Below are 15768 nucleotides of genomic sequence, written 5' to 3'. Positions count from 1 at the left end.
CACTTGTGGTAAATGAGCCAGGAGATTATTATTATGAGTAGAATTATTGGTTATTTTTACTGACCCATTATCCTAGAGGAAGCATGTATTCCTGAATGCTTAGTGTTACCCTCTTATGGCGCATTTCCACTGCAGCGGGTAGCCCCGTTTAAGCGTCCTGGACCGTCCTCAAGCGGCCAGGCCAGTTTTTGGTGGCATTTCCATATAGCCTAGTACCGGCTAGCGGGTACTTTTTCTCTCTTTTTCCAGCCCCATAAAATCGTGGTTCTATCAGACCAGGCCAGGGCTGTGACGTCAACACTCGACTGCTGATTGGTCAGAGAGAATCGTCACAAGATCGCGCGCGAGATCATCCCTCGCGTCACATATATATCAAGAAGCAAGCTTGCAGCATTTTGTAAACGGAGGAGCTACAAAAATGGCAACGTCGAAGAAAAGCACACCGTGGTCGACCGAGGAGGTGACGACGTTCCTACATCTCATTGGGGATGATAAAATCCAGCGGGAGCTCGACGGAACAACGCGAAATGTGAAAGTGTTCCAGGATGTCTCTGCACAGATGTCCGAGCGCGGATTTTCGAGGACTTTCCTGCGATGTAGGGAAAACGGAACGGCTTTACTGGAGTCCCTGCAAGGTACGCTCACTCCTAACAAAGAAGTCTATTTTATCCTTACATTAATGTTCGACAACCCGTGCTTTTATGGAGCCCCAAAGAGCTACATAGCTAGCTAAGGCAGATAGCCTAGGCAGATAGCCTTAGCTAGAGCTATTGTTTGCTAACACCATATGTGCCATTGTTTATGTTCAGTTTTTCTTTTCTATAGTTGTTGTTGCTATTTAGTATTGTGCTGCAGTAGTTTGTGGAATTAACAAGTCATTTTGCTGTTCTAGATGATTACATTGGGACTCGTGAGGAGGAACATTCCCGAACAACGGGTGATGGCAGTGTTCCGTCCACATCGTCATCGAATCCAGAACGGACCCCAGCCGAAGAATCGACACCGACTCAACCACCAACACCGAGTGCCATCACGACACCGCAGCGTGTGGTTCTAGGTAAGAAATAGAAATGGAAAAACGACTGGAATTGTGTTTTTGTTTTTTTAAACCGTGGATCATCCATCGTCAGTAATTAAAATAAGCTATATCACTGTGTGGAAATGCTCTGTTACAAGTAAAGTCTTAGCTAGTAAGCAGCTAGTACAGTTGTGTGTGACATCCTATCATATACATATATTTATATTCATTATCAACAGGCTGGACATAATGTAATTCACTTTCACAATCATTGTAAACATCTAGGGCCAGAACTTTCTTTAGTTCACCTTACTGTTGTTCTGTTTATACATGTTATTCTTATATCCTTGTGTGACCTGTACCTGTCCTGTGTGTTTTCCTTATTGCTAATTATTATCTTATTGTCACCCAGGCAAGAGGAAACGAGGAGGAGAGGATCGGGCCCAGCAGGAACGGCACCATGACTGGGCAGCCGACGTGGCCCGTCTCCTCCCTGATACTTCAAAAAACCTTAATAGTTATTGTACATATTATATATTTTTTATCTAGTTAATTTTTAAATGCAACATTTGTACTTCCTTGTTTATTTATTTTCTTTAAAATGTTCATTTTATATTTACAATTCCATGTATATTTATGCTGGCTGCAATACAGTTTTACATTTTTTATTTGTATTGTTTAATGGCATGCCTTTTTGATACAACATTTGTATTTGCCATCAATAAAGTACTTCTTTGACTTATCTTATCTCTTGTTGATAATGAATGGCACCCAACATAAAAAATGGCACCCAACATAAAAAAATCATAAACATACATGAATTTATAAAGCAATAACAAACACCATCAGTTAGGAAAAAGCCCCTTACTTTTAAGAGATTTAAAGCAAGAAATTGAGTTTTCTAGCTTGAGGTCCTACTCTAAAACATTATTACATGTTTATTTTGTAATGGTATTAAGAATACATGATAAATACATAATACATGTAGAAATTGCTCAATTGTAATACCCTCGTTCTACTAGACTCAAACAACACATTCCTTATATATTTCAAAGACGAGAGAACAAAATAAACCTATAACCCATTCAAGCAAGCTTTTAACATGTCTAGAAGAAAGATTGAGGTTATATTTAATATATTATTTTATGTTGTGGATACTTTAGTCTCCATCCATGTTTACAATTGTCCACACTATTTTACACTTGCATTTATGAATATAGTTTTGCTGTGTTTTACACTTTAGTATTTATGTTTATAGTTAGCTTTGATATTTGCTTAATTGATTAGAAAGATTTTCTTTTCATGATCTGATATTTCCTCAAATGTTATTATGGGGCAGTACTTACTGGTGCTTGAATTTCAAATATTCAATTCAGATAATATTTGTTTAAAACATTTGACAAACACATGTATATTGAAAAAAAAAGGATTTATTTATGTTCAATACAATGAATACAATGCAATGCTTGCTGTGATCACTTTCCTTCTTGCTGTGATAACAAGCCACACACCAAGAAACAAGTAAACAATCGCTTCCACATCCTCCATTGTTGTGTGTGTTTTGTGAGTTGTGTCGCATTGAAGATGACGCCACTGCAGTTTTACCCAGCGTCGCTCCGACCAAAAAGCTGATCGCCCCGCCTACACTGCGTTGCTACCCCAGGTCCTAAACTGTAATGGAAATGCGGCACGGCCTCGGCCGGCCAGCGAGGCAGCCCGAGGCCTGAGCGAGGACGCTTAGGGACGCTTAAACGGGGCTACCCCGTTGCAGTGGAAATGCACCTTTACCCTACAATACCACAATTTACTTTCTTTGGAAACTAAGATGCCTTGAAAATTGTATTAAAGCAGTTTTGACTATATATTTTAACCCCCAAACTTACACATCCATAATCAATGTAATAATATCTGACCAATCAGCTGTGATAAAGCAGGGAGAAGTAGGACACTGTTGAGATTCCCTTAAGGTAAACTAATGTTTAAAGGTCACATGTCATGGCCATTTCCACTGATCATAATTCCATTGTTGTGGTCTACTAGAATAGATGTATACTGTGCAATTTTCCAAACTCTCATTGGTTTCGCATACAGCATCTCTGTAAAGTATGTGTATTCACTCTCTCCACTAAACGGCTTGTTGCAGCTCCCCCCCCCCCTCCCTGTGAGCACAGTGTGCTCTGATTGGTCGGGACGTTGTGAATCGCGCTAAGCTCCGTGGAGGTGTGATTTCCTTGCTTAGCGATACACAGCGAAACACAGCCAAACTCACCCTGAGCACACACAAAGTCACAGCCGAAGTAAAAACAATAAGTGTGGCTTGATATTGAGTAAGAAAAAGGTTGATAAACGCTGTGAGAATGGGTCTACTGAGAGAATTTCGCCGCGATCCCGACTGTCTGTTATCAGCCTGCAGCCAGGGAGGAGAAATCAGCAGAGCTGCATGCACTGAGTGTGTGAGGAAGTCCGTGGATTGGTCAATTTGGACGAATCAGCGGGGGCTTAACGTAACGGCTCCGCGGACGTAACGTAACGGCTCCACGGATTGGTCCATTTCGTTCCGGAGACGACATGACATCATGATGTACCCGGAAGAATCAAATGGACAGTGACGTAACTCCAACGAGGCGTTTTGGGGAGGTATTTTCTGTTTTAGAGTTTTACTCCCAACATGGTGTACTTTGAGGGTTTTGACTCTGCAGACCGTTTACATGCATACAAACCTTCATAACACACAAGGGGACGGGCAATAACCGGAAAAGCATGACATGTCACCTTTAACTGAACTGAAACTCAATAAACAGGGGGGAACACAGTGTCAATGCTGCCTGCCTATACTCAAACTGTGTGCTGTCTCGCTCTTCCTCATTGACCTGTAGCACCAACCCAGTCTCACGGCATTTCATGTTCACCAACACGATTTTTAATCTATTGATTCGTGTTCACCAACACGATTTGCCCCTTTTTTTCGTGTTGCACGATTTTAAAAGCAATGTATTTCTACTGCCTGCAGCACGTCTTTTTCTCCGGTCGGGTCGTGGGAGACCGGAAGCTGTGTGGTTCATAAAAACATGTTCTTACTCAATATCAAGCCACAATTATTGCTTTTATTTTAAATCGTATAATTTTGGACTTTTGTTGCCGTCTGTGAGTAAAATAAATGGGGCTCAGAGCCTCAGAATACGGAAATCTGTATTTTTTAATATTTTTTTCCTTCTAATTCGTTATTCTTTTCAAAATAACACACTGTTATTTACTCACCAATAACACACAATTATCCTTGCTTTTATGTATTGGTTTAATTCCATAATCTCTGGCATTTTTGGCGTCCGTCAGGAACTGAATTTCAAAATAAAAATAACCGGAAACAGACGTAGGCCTCTAAGGGACATTTCGAGCATCATTGCGATTGTCAACATTTCTGAGTTTAGGATGGCCGAAGACACTACGCTACCCATAATCCCCAGCTATCGTTTAGGACTACAGTCCCCGTAAGGTTACGCACAGCGTCAAACAGCTGTGTGAAATGGAACAAAACCACGCCAGACTATCCAAAACTGGAATCGAACGCCCATAAACACATTGGTGTTATCAAATGTAAAACATATCATTAATAAATGGGTGAAAATCGCTTGTGTCCATAATGCGCAGCATTAATATATACCCACATGACAGCTCATTGTTACTTTGTAATTCTACTCCACGACAATTCAGAGGTTAACCTGGTATTTTTACTCCACTGCATTTATTTGAGTTACTTTTCAGATTCTGATTAATTATGTGAAATATAAACAACCCTTAAATCAGATTTTAGTTACACGTGACCTGAGTAAAATTCAGGTAAGGTGAATGTCAAGTGCCAACAATCAGGAGAGATATTTGATAGTTGGTGCTTGAGAAGACTAAACATGTATCTGCAATTGACATGAATGGAAACGAGTAATAAAGTATATTCATTACTCGTTATTCTCTACTAATAGTTAATTAAAGACTGTATATTATGGCTATTTTGGACATCCCTTTCAAGATTTTCAAAGGTTTATTGACATATCATATACACAACTACGGTGTAGTTATGCAATGAATGAAACACTTGGATCACAGGTTCCTCAACAGTGCATTACAAGACATCTATCAATATGTGTGTACCTCCACCATTAAACATATTCATATTCTGCACATTTCTTATTCTATCTACATACATAAGAGTATAATTCAAATGTATAATATCAGTTAAAATAAGTGCTTCAACATAGTTAACATTGCAGGAAAGCAATATATTAGACGTTAAGTACTTTGTCAGGCTTAATATTTATCTGTAGATAGATACCCCCAACGTTTTTTTCTTATTTAAAAGAAGACCTTAATCTGTTATTTAATGTTTAAATAAAGATGAATTCATTTTTCTGTTTTGCACCTCCTCCTATTAATATCTTTGTACATCCTGCACTAAACTGTTTTATTGTAGAGATCACTTATAGTATCTCCTTGATTTTTTATATTCTATATTTCTATCACAGACCTTCTACTTTCCCCCTATGAAAGTATGTACTCTTCATATTTGTATTCAAATTTTCAAATAATATTTGATGAAAAAATATTAAGAGTACATTATTGTTTTTATGTGTTATATTATAACACATAAAAACAATAATTCAATAACGTGCTTTAACCACTAGGCGGTGCACACAAGGGACACACAGCCATAATAACTTTGTATTATTAATGTAGGACACGTTTTATTCATGCTTTCACATAATTTTACAGCATATTGCTATACTATTTAAGACTCAGTATTTACATTCTTACATTCAAAGAAAATCAGTAATATCTTTAAAAACTACATTCCTTTTATATCAGCTGTGCACCGTTATGGTGTAAAATATAACCTATCTGTGAATTAGATCAAATGTAAAAGTCAGCCGAATTAGTGTTGATACTGCAAGGAGACGTATTGTGTGAAGAGAAATTGAAGATGTTGTTTAATTGTTGAATATATTTATGATCCACGTCAAGTATTCAGTTTCAGCGGCATTTTCTCAGTTTTTCCAAAGGTCTTCTCATCAGGGCTCTATAAATAAAGAACTATGGCAGATCTGTAATATACAATGCAGCCGAACCGTGTATTACAATGCCGTTATGTGATGACTTTGAAAGAGAAAAGCAAGAACACTCGGAATTAAGTATTATTTTATTCTTTTAAAATGTTTTCCGGATTTCATATCATATAAACACCAAATCCCAGCATGCATTGCGGCTAAAACATCCAATAAGCGAGCTTAAAACCATAGCTGAGGATCTTGGGTAATCGCTCGAAATGCCTACGTCTGTTTCCGGTTATTTTTATTTTGAAATTCAGTTCCTGACGGACGCCAAAAAAGCCAGAGATTATGGAATTAAACCAATAAATAAAAGCAAGGATAATTGAGTGTTATTGGTGAGTAAATAACAGTGTGTTATTTTGAAAAGAATAACAAATTAGAAGGAAAAAAATATTTAAAAAATAGATTTCAGTATCCTGAGGCTCTGAGTCCCATTTATTTTCCTCACAGACGGCAACAAAAGTCCGAAATTATACGATTTCAAATACAAGCAATAACTGTGGCTTGATATTGAGTAAGAACATGTTTTTATGAACCACACAGCTTCCGGTCTTCCTCGACCCGACAGGAGAAAAAGACGTGCTGCAGGCAGTAGAAATACATTGCTTTTAAAATCGTGCTGTGCAACACGAAAAAAAGGGGCAAATCGTGTTGGTGAACACGAATCAATAGATTACAAATCGTGTTGGTGAACACGAAATGCCGTGAGACTGGGTTGGTAGCACAAGGCTCTCACGCTGACCTGCCCTGTCAGCCTGTCTTTATTGGACACTGAATGAAGAAAAACAGAGCAACAGCATTAGATCTATACTCACGTCAAAACATCTATGGCAACATTGCTTTACAAAAGCTGATACCATTATGCAGTGTGGCTAACAACAAGACAACCTCTAGTTGGCTAGGCTATAAGGCTATTAAACAATAGTATTTTTTAGCAAAATGGCTAATGTTTTAAATAATTAACACCAGAAACAGTACATAGCATTACCCAGAGCCCTATAGTAGTATAACTACTATTATAATAATAGTAGTTATACTATAGGGCTCTGGCGTTACCTAGCTTTTGACAGCTAACGTTAGCATAACCCGGAGCATAAGCTAGCTGGTTAGTACCCGTTACCTTCTTACCTTCATAGTTGTGTATATATGACGCAGCATATCATTTGAAGCCTTTATCAAGTTTGCTGGCTGGGGCTTTAGTCGTCCGGCAAATGCGATGAACATCTGACATTTTTAATTTCGGAAGCTCTTGTAGGCAGCGGGTGTAGAAGGTCATCATTTTCAAACAGGAAATGAATCTGCCGCTATGAGTAGAATGCGGAAGTGACTGTGCATGTAGCCTATGCCCCTATGGTCATTATTTTTTTGCCACACACATTAAATAGGAAAATATTCTGTGCATGCGCAGTGTAGTTTTTACAGTCACCATTGACTTAGACAGTGAGAGGGAGGGGCATGATCGGGTTTTGTCCCACATGGCTCTAAACAGCTCAATAGGCACACACTGTAGACACTAATTAGAAGAACACAGACTAAAACAGCAATGTACAGACGAATCAGATGATTAAAATATATATATTTATATATATATATATATATTTTTTTGCATTTTTTTGTAATCATTATTTTTAATACTTTCTGCTGACACTAGGTGGGGCTGTGCCCCACCTGCCCCTAATGACCAGTTGCCACTGGGCCAAACTATCCTACAATTTAGGATTTTACAGAGAGGGTTATTTGTGAATAAACTACCCTATGTAACGTTTGCATTCAACGGGAGCACTAGAGGGCGAAAACTTTAAAACGTAATTATAAGACGTATTAAGCACTTGAACAAACAACATATTTGGTCTTAATAAGGGCCTGAAGGATCGGGCCATTTGGTCGTATGAGTTGGAGGACTTGTTGGTACATTTATTTTAGTTTTTATGATCAATGATGTGAAAATATACACAACCCTTAAATCAGAAGTAAAATTCAGGGAAGGTGATTGTCAAGTGCCAAAATAAACTATGCAATATATTAGACGTTAAGTACTTTGTCAGGCTTAATATTTATCTGTACATACCCCCAAAGTTGTTTTCTTATTCAAAAGAAGACGTTAATTTAAAGTATTCTTTAATGTTTAAATAAAGCCTTATTAGTTTGTCTGTTTCGCACATCCTCCTTTTAATATCTTTGGACATCCTGCACTAGCTGTTTTATTGTAGAGATCACTACAGTATCTTCTTGATATTTTCTATTCTATATTTCTATCATTGACCTTCTACTTTCCCCCTATTGTGTATGTAGGCTACTCTTAATATTTACATTTTTTCATCAAATATAACATTTTCAATAAGACAATTCAATAATGTGCTTTAACCACTAGGCGATGCGGGTTAAAAAAACAGTCAAGTTTACAGTGTTAACACAATAAATGATACTTTCCAGCATAATCTCCAGTTTAGTCTATGACGGATTCATTTTTTTATCCACACATATATTGTTTTGATATTTGTAACACCAAACCAACACTGACAAAATATGGTCTTAACATGACCCAGTGGTCTAGTTAATAAAACATAATAATATCATATTACTATTAACTTTATTGTGAAATTAAAACAGAACGATAAAGAAAAATGCAGTTTCAGGGTGCATTCACACCTAATAGTCCGCTCTCTGGTGCGCACCAGATAACAGTTTGTTACAATGTTTCATTTTTCAGAAGGTTCGGTTTGCGTTCACACTGGCAAAACTCAAACGGACTATAAACTTTAAACACAAGTCATGTGCTCGGAAATGCTGTTCAACCATTGGTCAGACATTAAGGGGGTACAAACGCAAATCCCGGCAATTTCTAGCGGAGCCTCCGCCATGAAGCATCGGCACTTTCGGCAGGTTATTCTCATGCTGCTGTTAATCTGGAGATCAACAGACATATGATTATATAATCAGACAACGTCTGTTAAAAAACATTATTACATGGCTTTGTTGAATACTCGATTCTGATTGGTCAATTTAAAACACGTGACACGTTTTTAATCCAGAACAGACAGACCGCTGTCAAGGATTTATTGACCGTTGTTAAGGACGCTCACATCTGCACAAAGAAGTCCGTTCGATTTAACTGTATACAGTTTGGCTGAAACTAACTGACAAGACAAGAGCGACAAGAAAACAGCGGAGAAGTAACGGGCAGAAACCCTCCTTTTTACGCAGCGGTCCAGACATAGGTCAGACGGCGACACATATTCAGTTGCCAGTTACTTTGGCATTAGGGCAGGGATATCTAGATACTTCCCAAGGTTTGACATAATGAATTGTGCTACTTTTAAAGCAAGCAACGATTTTTTCAAATCTGTAATCAAAAAGCTCCTCAAAAACGCTATCGAAGCAGTTCCTGCCGTTGCTACGTTAGTTCAAACAGTAACAACGGACTATTTTTCTTAGCGGATGCATGTAAATTTAAATACAACTATTTTTTAAATCAATAAAATAATTTTCTAAATCCACAAAAGCATTTCAATTAATATTGGGAGTCATGTCGTTACTTTGTTGAGAATGTGGCCATGTAATAAGCGGGATAATGTGCAGCAGCACGGTCATTATGGGGAAAAGAACACCTTCATGCCGATCTAGATCCCTCCGCTTCGCGTCGGGCTCCTGATCAGCCTGTCGGTGTTCTTTTCCTGCTTATCCATGAGAGATGTTCTGCAGAGGAGGGGCGTTTCACCGACGACAGGTGTTCTTACTGTTATGTAGCTGACGGAGAATTTTTACTTTACACGACACTGTTCAACACTTAATTCTGCTTTACTCTTTAACTAAACAACCGCGGATGTCTTGAAAGACTCTTTCGCTAAAGATTTTTGAAGATATCCGCGTTCTTGTGACACGTAAATACTGCGCTTCCTATGTTTTGGTGCGGACTGCGTTCACACCAGCAATGAACCGCTCCAGAGTTCGCAAGCAAGTGTTCCGAGACCACCTATTTTAGCGGACCAGAGTCCGGTTGTTTAGTTCACTTAAGAGGCCTCGGACTGCGTTCACACCGACCCAAATGAACCGCACCAAGCGGCTAAACGCACCAGGGTTCGATTCAACCGGACTATACAAGGCAGGTGTGAACGCACCCTAAGTCTCGATTTGAAGCTTATGCATTGTACCATGAACCTGTATAGACCTGTAACTGCATGAGGAGTTGGAAAGGTAGTTTCTGAAGATGTTACAAATAACACAGCATACAATGCCATAATAACTTTTTATTATTAGTGTAGGACACTTATGTATGTATAACATCTGAAGATGAATAATTCATGTTTTCACATAATTTTACAGGATATTGCTATATTATTTCACATATTGTAGTTCGACACATCAATATCTGATATGTATAACATCACAGACAGAAAGGTATATCCATCATTTAATGGTAAGCTATTGAAATTCTGATTCCATAGCTGTGTCTCTCATCACCCAAAACCCCTGATTATTCTCTCAACTAAGTATTTACTTTCTTATATTCAAAGAAAATCAGTAATGTCTTTAAAAACTACAAGTCCTTGTATATCAGCTGTGCACTGTTATGGAATAAATAAAGCCTATCTACCAATTGGATCAAATATAAAAGTCAGCCAAATTAGTATTGATACTGCAAGGAGACGTATTGTGTGAAGAGAAATTAAGAAGTGAAGATGTTGTTTAATTGCTGATATATTTATGATCCACGTCACGTATTCAGTTTCAGCAGCATTTCTTCCAGTTTTTCCAGAAGTCTTCTAATCAGGGCTCTATAAATAGAGAACTACGGCAGATGTGTAATATTTAATGCAGCCGAACCGTGTATTACAATGCTGTTATGTGATGACTTTCAAAGAGAAACGCAAGCACACGCGGATTAAAGTATTTATTATTTTTTTTAAATGTTTTCGGATTTCACATCGCATAAACACCATATCCCAACGTGCATTGCGGCTAAAACATCCAATCACCGAGCTTCAACGATAGCTGAGGATTATGGGTAGTTCAATGTTTTAGTCTATCAAGACCTCTGAAAAAAGAAATGTGTCCCTCAGAATCAAAAGGGAAAAACCTATGGGAAAAACACAAAAGCAGTGTACACAATTTAAACCAATGAATGTCGTGTAATTAACAAGGATAAACTGATGTTTTTTTGTGGATGAGTACAGCAGATATCACTGTGAAATCATTTGACAGTGAGGGGAATACGGTTTCATTATAAAAACTTCGAGACCGGAAACACTGTTTTGACCCCATGAGGGTTGACGCTAACTTCACATGGACGCTGCCGTTACATGTTCTCCTAGCAAGACCTCATATAATCTTCGTAATATCTATCAAACTATAGATCCTACACATCCACTGGACGTGAATTCTAAAAGTACAATATACACTTCTCGCTAGAAATGTAATCAAAAAGCATTTTAATGGCCAAAGCGTTCCCCCGCCGGGGGCAAATACAACAATATTGCACAAAACTGTGTCTCAGGGCTTCTTAACATTTAACAACCTATTAATGTGTCATACCCACTTAACGGGAAGAAACTCAGCTATCAGACAATATTAACAGTTTTTAGCTAAACAAAACACAAGGGTAATACCAAGCCTCTGAATTAGCACTTAGCACAGAACTCACACTAGAGATATTTTATACTTAATGCTATATGCACAGACTAGATATCATATGAAAGCTGAGATTCCACAGTTTCCATTGGTGTATGTTTCATCACTGTGCGACCAAAACTCACGGCAGCGAAGCCAGGAAAGACAACACACAACTTCACTTTACGGGGCCAAAACGGCAAATACGTCTTACCTTTGCTGCAAGGGCATTAAAACGCATATAAACGCTGCTGAAGGTTAATCCAATGTCTCTGTGTCAATTTGAAATGATTACTGAAAATCCATGTTAACATTTATGGCAATAAACGTTGTTTTCATATAGAGTGTAACTATCACAATCTTATGAAGGACCCAAATGCAGCACTCGATAAATCAAGGAGTATTGGTAATGTACTTTATTGGTAATAATACCAGAGCAGAGGGATACCAGCAGAACAGTAACAACCGGATGATATGCAGGAAAACGAACCAAGAGGACAGCAGGCAGAAGGTGAGCAGGTGAGGCAAAATCGAGCAATGGGTTCCAGAGATATGGCTCATACACCCACATGACCACAGAGGTGGGTTTTTTTTCCCAAAACCTCTCTAAAAAGGTCAAGTTTCAGTTGTTTTGCATCAATCTTGATACAGGGTACTTATTATTTGTTATAGTTTGGATTCCTAAAGGTTTGGGTCTACTATCCCATCATTCAAGGGTGGTTTTCGCTATAAGTAATGGGTTTTTTTTGGACGGAAACTATAATTTAAATTGTTTTACTATGTTCAATCTGAATTGACTTAAATAAAAACATCTATATTGGTTCTGACTGTTCTACATCCAACTCACAGGTTTGCTTTGAGAAAAAATATTATTAATTTACCCCTTTTAGAAGTGAAGATATCGTCATTTGTTCTGGGCATGTCATTTCCGAGCCTGATACAAAAACAGGCTCAGTGCTTAACAGGTTAAGAGGCATGCTACAATGGGTGATCTGTTTGGTATTTTGAGCAAAATACTTCAGAGACATGTTCCGTATAGATATAGCCCTATAATATATTGTTCAAATATAGCATGATATAGGTGAGCTTTAACAGGGAAACACAATTCAAAATGTAATTGTATTGTTGGTTTATCCAACTGAAACTCAGCGCAAGTTCAACCAGGAAGACCTTCTTTACTCATTCATTCACTATTTCCATGTTACTAATCTCTCTCCTCTCAATAAGTGATCGGGGGCGTCACTCCCCGGCTTAACCAATCACTTCGCTCTATTCTCACAAGCCTATCATAGCGCTCCGCTAAACCTTTTAAATCTGCTCTCCTGTCTGCTCTCCCCTCATTACAGGTGAATCGGCGCAACCCTCCTCCACCCCTCGTTCACCTCCCGTCCATCTGAATCCAGGGTCAAGCTAAGCCACTCCTCTTCAGACCGACCCCAGCTATCCATTCACCACCATTCACCAGTGTCTAGACCCCGGGGGATTTCATCGGATCGGTTTTCCCTTCCCGAATGATATTCCTGCACAACGGGGCCTAATCGCCAAAACTCCTTTACATTCATGTGTATTTCTGGCAATAAATATGTATTCTTACATCAAAACTGTCTCTCTTGATTTAACTCCTGTGACTCCAGAGATGGGGTTTGCTTCCGAAATCCCACCTGTGATTATGTTATGTAGTATGCCAGTAGCCTATGTAGATTACATTTTTAAAAAATCATTTCAATAATGGAAACATCATTTTGTTACCAAAATGATTTGCTTTAGCAGATTAGTTTGATGTAAAAGTCATTTCCTTGGAGACAGGGTTGCCAGTGTTCTCTTTGAAAACTAGGACTTTTTTTATACGATGACTTATGTGCTCGTAGTTTGCAGAAACATTTCACCACCAAGGTCCACTGGATGGTTGTGTGATTGGAATGAAATCTCCAAAATAGCTACAAGAGGTCAACCTGTCTGCTATTTTGTTGTATATTTTTACTGCAAAGGTAGTTCTTTATTTCTTGTGAAAATTAAATTGAAGGTGGGTATTGTTTCTCTATCCACGTAGGAAGAAAAGTTTTTAATTTAAGGCGAGACACAGCAGGCAAAAACTATAGGTTACTTACGTAACCCCAGGGCTCAGAGTAACATGAAGTGAGATGTCTCACTATGGGATGCGCCTCATCGCGGAGCAAACAGAAGCATCAATCTCATTACGCCAATCCTGATTGGCTGGTGATCTTGACGTCAACGTCAGGGGAAATCACCCCCTATAAGTAGCCTGCGCCACGACGCATGCGTCATTCAAGATAAGCACCTCTTCTCGCTTCACCATAGCAAGGAGGGCCGTCTGGTGAGACATCTCACTTCATGTTACTCTGAGGACTGGGGTTACGTAAGTAACCTATAGTTCTCATTCATAACACTCCGTTCGATGTCTCACTATGGGATATTGTAGCTCCCGTATTGCCAGACGAGCTTATCTCGAAGATCACCGATCAACCAGAATTTAACAGGTGGAGTCCCGACTCAACAACAAGGTGCCCAGCACTGCTCGGGCCACGCTTGGAGCGGAGACGTCTAGCCTGTAAAAGCGGACAAAAGTGAGCGGCGAAGACCAGCTTGCCGCTGCACAGATGTCTTGGATGGAAACACCCTTGAACAAAGCCCAGGATGTAGCCAGGCCCCGAGTCGAGTGAGCCCGCAGACCCGAAGGTGCTTGCAGATTCTGACTCGTATAGGCCAAAGCAATCGCCTCCACGATCCAGTGGGAGAGCCGTTGCTTAGTAACAGGCTTACCCTTGTGAGGTTTAGCCCAGGACATGAAGAGTTGGTCATTAAGACGAAGCTCTTTTGATCTGTCCATATATGTGTGCAAAGCCCAGACTGGACACAACAGATCCTGCTGCTGCTCGCCGGAGGAAATCAGCTGCGGAGGAAATGCCAATTGGGGTACACGAACCAACCACCTTTGGTGTAAAGGCAGGGTTGGGTTTCAACAACACTCTCGTTTGCCCTGGGGCGAACTGAGTGCATGAGGGATGTACAGACAGTGCATGGATATCGCTGACCCGCTTGGCGGATGCCAGGGCCAGTAACAGCACTGTCTTGAGTGACAGATGTTTCATGTCAGCTCCTTCCAGGGGTTCAAATGGGGTCATTTTGAGCCCATTTAAAACCACTGCCAGGTCCCATAAGGGCACCAGCGACCTGGAGACAGGGAGGAGCCTGCGAGTTCCCTTCATAAAACGGCAAACCAAAGGATGTTGGCTAGCCGTCTTACCCTCAAAGCCCACATGGCATGCAGCAATAGCAGCCAGGTATACCTTGATCGTGGAGAAAGCTCTGTGTTTTTTCGATCAAGTCCTGTAGAAATGATAAAATCACCCCGACAGGACATTGAAAAGAGATGTGTCCTTCTTGAAGGCACCACTCCTCAAACACCCTCCACAGTCGTAAAGAGACCTGGTGGAGGAAGCTCTCGCACTCTGAATAGTGTTTATCACCTTCTGAGGGAGTCCCACTGTATTCAGATTGTACCACTCACGGGTCAGGCCCATAGTGCCCCGCGCTCTGGGCGTGGGTAAAGGACCGCCCCCCCCGCCTGAGACAATCTGTCCTGCGTGGTGGGGGCTGCCATGGCTGCCCGCACAACAGCTGATATATCTCCGCCAGCCCGTACATTGTGGGCTAGGGCGGAAACAACAGAGTAAGTGTGTAGCGTTGCTCCTTCACTCTGGCCAGAGTTGGGGGTAACAGAGCCAGGGGTGGGAACGCGTACAGAGGACCCGGAGGTCGATCGTGTACGAGTGTGTCCCCGCCTAACAGTGCGTTTAAATTGTGCATTAAAGAGAACAGCTGTCATTGAGAATTTTCTCCTTTTGCGAACAGACTTAACGCGGCTCTGCCGTAACGCACCCACAGCGGACTCCCGATCCTTGGATGAGGAGTCCAGTCTGCATAGAGTGGTGCACCTCTGGACAGTAATTATGTCCCTAGGTGCATAACTCCCGGTACCTGTGTCGCTCTCAGAGAGAGGAGACGTCTGCCGCTCCAAGGGAT

General features: G+C 40.1%; 1 long non-coding RNA gene across 1 annotated transcript; it reads left to right on the top strand.

Moving 5' to 3' along the window:
- Positions 1 to 352: 352 nt before the first annotated feature.
- Positions 353 to 1656, top strand: LOC139434115 (uncharacterized). The gene is made up of 3 exons (XR_011643543.1): positions 353 to 635; positions 893 to 1057; positions 1431 to 1656. It is a non-coding gene; the product is annotated as an uncharacterized lncRNA (long non-coding RNA).
- Positions 1657 to 15768: the final 14112 nt, after the last annotated feature.

The sequence above is a fragment of the Pseudochaenichthys georgianus genome, chromosome 7 (assembly GCF_902827115.2).
Source record: "Pseudochaenichthys georgianus chromosome 7, fPseGeo1.2, whole genome shotgun sequence".
NCBI lineage: Eukaryota > Metazoa > Chordata > Actinopteri > Perciformes > Channichthyidae > Pseudochaenichthys > Pseudochaenichthys georgianus.
The sequence above is the reverse complement of the archived record's forward strand: the minus strand, read 5'-3'. Positions and strand labels throughout refer to the sequence as shown.